Source organism: Plecotus auritus, assembly GCF_963455305.1.
Source record: "Plecotus auritus genome assembly, chromosome: 2".
NCBI classification, from domain to species: Eukaryota; Metazoa; Chordata; class Mammalia; order Chiroptera; family Vespertilionidae; genus Plecotus; species Plecotus auritus.
In genome coordinates, this window is record NC_137771.1 from 149,471,730 (window position 1) to 149,478,608 (window position 6,879).

The following is a 6,879-nucleotide window of genomic DNA, read 5'->3' on the forward strand; positions in this document are numbered from 1 at the left end:
GACTAGCGAGCGGCTGGAAGGCAGACCTCTTGGTCCCCCCACCCGGCCCTCAGACTTCAATCAATCGGTGGCTGAGGCAGGGTGGAACTGGGGACTGGCTCCCTTAGTAGTGCTGCAGGTTCAATCTCCAGAGGACAGGCCAGGTACCAATGGACCAGCACTGCTGGCATGATCCCGACAGTGCTGCCAGCCTCCTGGAACTTGGCCTTGGGCACTGAGGCCACTTCCCCTCCCTAGATGCTCCACAAGGAAGAAAGGATACTGCCAGCAACACCAGGAGCAACCAGCGGTGACTGCTTTCCCCATGCTTTCTCCAGGTCACTCGAGCTGGCCTCCACCTGCCTTGCTCCAGATGAACTGTGATCACTGCACACAGAAGGAATGTAGTAAAAAAACAAAAACCGATGACCAAGGGCCTGCCTCCACAAGCTCTCGGGAGCTCCAAGCACTGGGCACCCTGACTATTTTAGGGGCTTCAGGTGAGCGGGGGACACAGAGGGGTCAGGAAACCTCCCTCGAGGTTCGGCTGTCAGTCTGATCGCAAATCCATCCATCCTGCCCTCTGCCAACAGCCACCTCTGAGGAGAATGGGAGAACAAAGAGAGGGTGTGGTTCTGCCAACCCCAGAAGGAATCCAGGGTCCTAGGTACTCTGCCCTGCCCGCTGACACTTTTGGTTTCTCCCTGAGTCAGAGGTGCCGCCCAAGAGACCCTGGGTGGGCGCCTGGCGCAGCCACCTATCCACGTTTGCCTGTTCGTCTTTGTGTCTGTCTGTGTCTCTCTGGCTGTCCCTGAGCTTGCCTCTACTTCTAGAACTAAGTTTCTGGTATAGGGACAACCTGTGAACCCTCATCCCTTTCCTATGGCAGGATACTTGCCCCCCACAGGATACACCCCTTTGCCCCCTCCTCCTTTCCCTGTGACCGCTGGGTACCCGGAACAGGTGCAGAATTCTGGGCCTGGACCAGCACCAGTGCCCACCCACATGCCTGTCCCTGTGCCTGGCTTCACTCTCTTCCCCTCCCCCGGCCCCAGTACCCTGGGGTCTGCTGCTGGGCCTGCTGCCCCTCTCTTGCCACTGCCCGGGGTACCTTCTGGCCTCGAATTCTTGGTGCCCATTGATTAGATCCTGATTTACCAGAGGGCTGCACGAGTGGAAAAGCTCCTAGGCTGGGAGACAAGTAACCGGTATGAACTGCGCTCAGGGGCTGGACAGCCCCTGGGTCAGGAGGCTGAGGAGAGCAACTGTTGTGCATGTCTGTGCTGCGGGGCCCACTGGCCCCTTCGCATCCATCTGGTGGACCCTGGGGACCGAGAGATGGAAGTACAGTCGCCACCAGGCACCACCATTGACCATGTGCTGCAGACCTGGCATCCCTTCCTCCCTAAGTTCTCCATTCAAGATGCCGATCGCCATACGATCCTGCGAGTGGTGGGGCCCTGCTGGACCTGTGGCTGTGGCACAGACACCAACTTTGAGGTGAAGACTCCAGATGAGTCCCGCAGTGTGGGCCGCATCAGCAAGCAATGTGTGTGTGTGTGTGGCGGGGGGGGGGGGGGGCGGGGAGGGGGCTGCTCCAAGAAGCCCTCACGGATGCAGATGACTCCGTGGCAGATGACTCAATGGCTTGCAGTTCCCGCTGTATCTGGACATGAGAGTGAAGGCTGTACTGCTGGGAGCCACATTCCTCATTGACTACATGTTCTTCGAGAAGCGAGGAGGCACTGGGCCCTCTGCCATCACCAGTTAGATGGTATCTCAGTGTGAGGACCATCACCTCAGCCAGAACTCAAGGTGGTCACCTGGCCTGGCCTGGCCCCTCCTCAGAGGCAGCCCATTTCCTCCATGTACACTGCAGAGGACAGACAGTGATGCCTAAGAGGCTGGGGCCATGGTATCCCATCCCTACCCTACTCCCCTGGCCTCCTTCACCTGTACCCCCCACAGAAGGGTATGTATGAGAGCCCTTCCCCTGCTACCTCTCACCACTGTCTCCGGCCATCCCTCAGCACACAGGCATATCGGCTTTCACACTTGCCCTACTCAGTGCCTCTCACCCCCTTCCAGGGTCTCTGCTCTGGATGGGGCATTTGGAATCCAGGACTCCGGGGTTTTACAACAGAGCTGGGGTGGGAGAGGGTAAACAGCACCAAAGATGGCTGATATGGCCACCCACCTCTGCCTCAGCTTGACCAATTAGTTCAGCCTCAGAACGTGGCACTCAGAGGGGATCCCTACTTCCCCAGCAAAGGCTCTAGGACCTCGGCCCCAGTGCCAACCTCTTCTCCCCCTTGGTCCTCCCCACAGCTGGTGCTTGCTGCAGCTCTGTGTGCCTTACTTAACCACCCCTTCCTTCCCTGTTCCTACAAAGGAGGCTACATCTTTGTATGTTATATTCATATAAACTTTGTAACATTTTGGGGAAAAAAAAACACAAAAAACAACAACAACCAATGACCAAGAGAATGCCGCAGTCAACATCCAGAGTCCGGCTCAGGAGAACGGAGAGAAGGGAGAATTCCATAAGTTGGCTGATGTCAAGATATTTCTGAGTGACTGCCTGGTGTGTGACAGTTGTGTGACCGCAGAGGAAGGAGTCCAAGTTTCTCAGCAGAACACCAAGGACTTCTTCCATTTTCTGAACCTTAGTAAGAAATGTGATACCTCACAGCACAAGGTGCTGGCAGTGGTCCATGTGTCCTCAGTCTCTGCCTTATTTTGTTGCTAAATTCAGCCTCAGTGTCACTGATGCATCCAGAAGGCTCTGCAGCTTCCTCAAAAGCCTTGGGGCGCAGTGTCTTTGACATGAAGGTAGCTGCAGACTTCAGCATCCTGGAGAGTCAGAAGGAATTTGTGCGTCAGTACTGCCAGCACCGTGAGGAAGAGCCCCAGCTACCCATGCTGACCTCTGCCTGCCCTGTCTGGGCCCAATATGCAGAGTGTGTGCTGGGTCACCCCATCACCCGCCACCTCTGCAGGCCAAGTCTCCCTAGCAGATCATGGGCTCTCTGGTGAAGGATTACTTCAGATGGCAGAACCTGTCCCCAGACAAGATTTTCCACGTCATTGTGGCCTCGTGTTATGACAAGAAACTGGAGGCCCTTTGAGAAGATGTTCCCACAGCTTTGCATAGTTCCCAGGGTGCTGACTGCATGTTAACCTCAGGTGAAATTGTCCAGATAATGGAGCAAAGTGACCTCGCCTCGAATGATGCTGCAGTGGACACTCTGAAGACATGAAGGAGGAGGAGGTGAGGCTCCACGAGGGTGCCAGCTCCAATGGGTACCTGGCACACATCTTCAGGCACATGGCCAAGGAACTGTTCAACGATGATGTAGGGTTGCTCATCTACCACACCCTGAGGAACAAGACTTCCAGGAGGTCACCTTTGAAGGGGACGGAGAGGTTCTGCTACGCTTTGAGGCTGCTTACGGCTTTTGGAACATCCAGAAGTGGTCCTGAAGCTGTATAGGGGCAAGTTCCCCTGCCACTTTGTGGAGGTCCTGGCCTACGCCGGGGATGCCTAAGTGGCAGGGGCCAGGCCCAGGTGGACAACGGGCATGCAGACAGGGCACTGCTGCGGCAGATGGAAGGCATCTACACTGCCATCCTGGTGTGGCCCCTGGAGACCAGCGCCTGTGTGCAGGAGCTGTACCAGGAGTGGCTGGGGGGGGGGGTGGCTACTCCCCCTGGGCCCAGGTGGCTTTGCACACTGCCTAGCAGAGCCCAGGGCAACCTGCCAGGACATCAGGTGGTAAAGGTCCAGCAGACGCCCGGCCTGCAGGCCGCCTGAAAAGGGGTGTCAGACACGTGAAGGAAAGGCTTAGCATCTCAGTCATCACTTTGGTTTTCAGAATTCCTTGCTCCCCATCTGTTGTCTCCCTCCCTCTGAGGGGCGCTGTCATCATCACATGGGTGCAACTGGAATATTGTATCTTGAGAGGATTGCTCCAATGTACGTATTCTTTTATCGATGATGGAAAATTCCCAAAGAACAAGAATGGAGACAGACTACTGTCCTTTAGGCTTAAAAAACCCCCGGAAGTGTCCTGCAAAGAGCTGAGACTTGGTTCTGTCCATGCGCCTCAGAGAGATTGGGTGAGGAAATGGCCTGGCTTGGCCCTGACTTTACCCACTTATGTTACTCTTGAAGGTGTCTTTGCCACAATGTGAATAAATTGCCACCTTTTGGAATAGGGGCTCATAGGAAAGTCTGCATTCCCAACTTTTCTTGAAACAGATCTATGTTCTGCAGCTGTGGCCACTGTCCTGAGACCAGATCCTGTCGACTAGGTCCTGTCGCTGGGAATCAGGGGTCACTGGAGTGGAGGCCCCATGCCCTTTTACATTCAGGGATTGAGCTGAATTCACTTGGGGGAGGCCTGGCAAGAGTGACAGGTGTCACAGATGGAAGGATGGAGAATGGAGAGGTGGACACCCTGCTCAGTCCCTCCCTGGGCGGGGTCAGGCAGATGAAGGCTGGCCAGCCCGCCCCACAATTGGATGAGATAGCGTCCTCTGTGTCCACTTCTCACCCCGTGGCCCTGGCCACTCCCCTCAGCTCCGGGCAGCCCTCTGCGTTCCATGACAGCACGCTCTGCCCTCACATGCTGCTTGCCCTAAATGAGAAGGAAGAGAGCAGTTGGCTCACAGACAACTACATAGAAACATAGGGCTCATGGCTGGCGAGTACAGTGGCGGTGGCGGGAGCCTCTCCTGCCTTCATGGCAGTGCTAAGAAGTAGCAAGCTGAGTGGTAAGGAGCAGTGAGCAGGCGGGCAGTAAGGAGCGATGGGTCCCAGACTGTGAGAACAGACTGGCAGGGGTGGGCAGTTGGGGGTGAGATCAGGCTGGCAGGGGTGGGGCATTGGGTGTGAGATCAGGCTGGCTGGGGAAAGGGCCTAAGCCGGCAGGTGGACATCCCCTGAGGGGTCCTGGACTGTGAGAGGGTGCAGGCTGGCTGAGGGGACCCCCCCAACACTGCACGAATTTCATGCACTGGGCCTCTAGTGAATAATAAAAAGGTGGTTAAAATAATTAGACTAAACAAAAGCCTAATGTTTATACTGCAACTAATTGTAGTACTTAGCTCTCAGGTTCTCTTTGTCTTGATGGACAAAGTGACAAGATAAACACAGTAGGTTATATTATTACTGATATTTGAGAAGAGAAAATGAAAAAAAAATTAAGATAACCAAGGAGGTAAAGGACTTGTACTCAGAAAATCACAGGATGTGAAAAAAGAGATAGAGGAAGACATAAAGAAAATAAAGAAATGGAAGAATATACCATGTTCACGGATTGGTAGAATCAACCTCATTAAAATGTCCATACTACCTAAAGCAATCTATAAGTTCAATGCAACCCCTATTAAAATACCAACAGCATATTTCAAAGACTTAGAACATACTCTCCAAAAACTCTTCTGAATAATAATAAAAGAAAAAGACCCCGAATAGTTGCAGCAATTTTGAGAAAGAAGAACAAAGTTGGAGGGATCACAATACCAGATATCAAGCTATATTACAAAGCCACTGTTCTCATAACTACCTGGTACTGGCAAAAGAACAGACTTATAGACCAGTGGAACAGAACAGAGAACCCAAAAATCGACCCAAGCCATTATGCTCAATTGATATTTGACAAAGGAGGCAAGAGTATACAATGGAGTGAAGACAGTCTCTTCAATAAATGGTGTTGGGAAAATTGGACCAATATATGCAAAAAAATGAAACTAGACCACGAACTTACACCATACACAAAAATAAACTCAAAATGGATAAAGGACTTAAATGTAAGATGGGAAATAAAATATAATATTTAAGTTAGCAGTGTTTGCAAAGAACTGTAACTGATAGTGCATACTCAAACTCTGACAAACACTAGTAAAGAATACTGGATTATATTCAACTAATGGAATGTTCTGAATCCTAGCAAAATTAATGTCTCTTACTACACAGGATCATGTACCTAATTGCCAAAATAAGGACTTATTTTGTTTCCTAAACTTACTTCTTATGACATCACTCATAGGATTTGTTTAACTTATATAGCACATGCATATAAATTTATTAATATTTATTTTATTTGCATTCCTGGGATAAACCCTACTTGGTCATGGTGTATGATCTTTCTGATATACTGCTGGATCCGATTTGCTAGAATTTTGTTGAGGATTTTGGCATCTACATTCATGAGGGATATTGGCCTGTAATTCTCCTTCAGTGTGTTGTCTTTATCTGGTTTTGGTATTAGGGTGATGCTGGCTTCATAGAAGAAGCTTTGAAGTGTTCCTTCCTCTTGAATTTTTTGGAATAGTCTGAGGAGGATAGGTTTTAGTTCTTTCTTGAATGTTTGGTAAAACTCTCTTGTGAAGCTGTCTGGCCCCAGGCTTTTGTTTGCCGGAAGCTCTTTGATGACTGCTTCAATTTCTTCCATAGTTACTGGCATGTTGAGCTGTTTAGATCTTCCTGATTGAGTTTTGGAAGGTTACATTTTTCTAGAATATGTCCATTTCCTCCAGGTTGTCCAGTTTGTTGGAATAGAGTTGTTCGTAGTATTTTTTAACAATCCTTTGTATTTCGGCGGGATATGTTGTTATTTCACCTCTTTCATTTCTGATTTTGTTTATTTGGGTCCTCTGTCTTTGCTTCTTGGTGAGCCTGGCTAGAGGTTCATCTATCTTGTTTATCCTTTCAAAGAACCAGCTCTTGGTTTTGTTGATCTTTTGTATTGTTTCTTTGGTCTCTATGTCGTTTATCTGTGCTCTGATCTTTATTATTTCCTTCCTTCTGCTTACACTGGGCTTTTCTTGTTGCTCTTTTTCTAACTCTTTGAGTTGTTGGGTTAGGTAATTTATTACCCCTGTTTCTTGTTTTTT

At 50.4% G+C, this 6,879-nt stretch overlaps 1 pseudogene across 1 annotated transcript; it reads left to right on the forward strand.

Moving 5' to 3' along the window:
- The first annotated feature begins 704 nt into the window (after positions 1 to 704).
- LOC308243140 (phospholipid scramblase 3-like) lies at positions 705 to 1,750 on the forward strand (annotated as a pseudogene). The gene is made up of 2 exons: positions 705 to 1,532; positions 1,568 to 1,750. The product of its transcript is annotated as a phospholipid scramblase 3-like (transcript).
- The last annotated feature ends 5,129 nt before the right edge of the window (positions 1,751 to 6,879 follow it).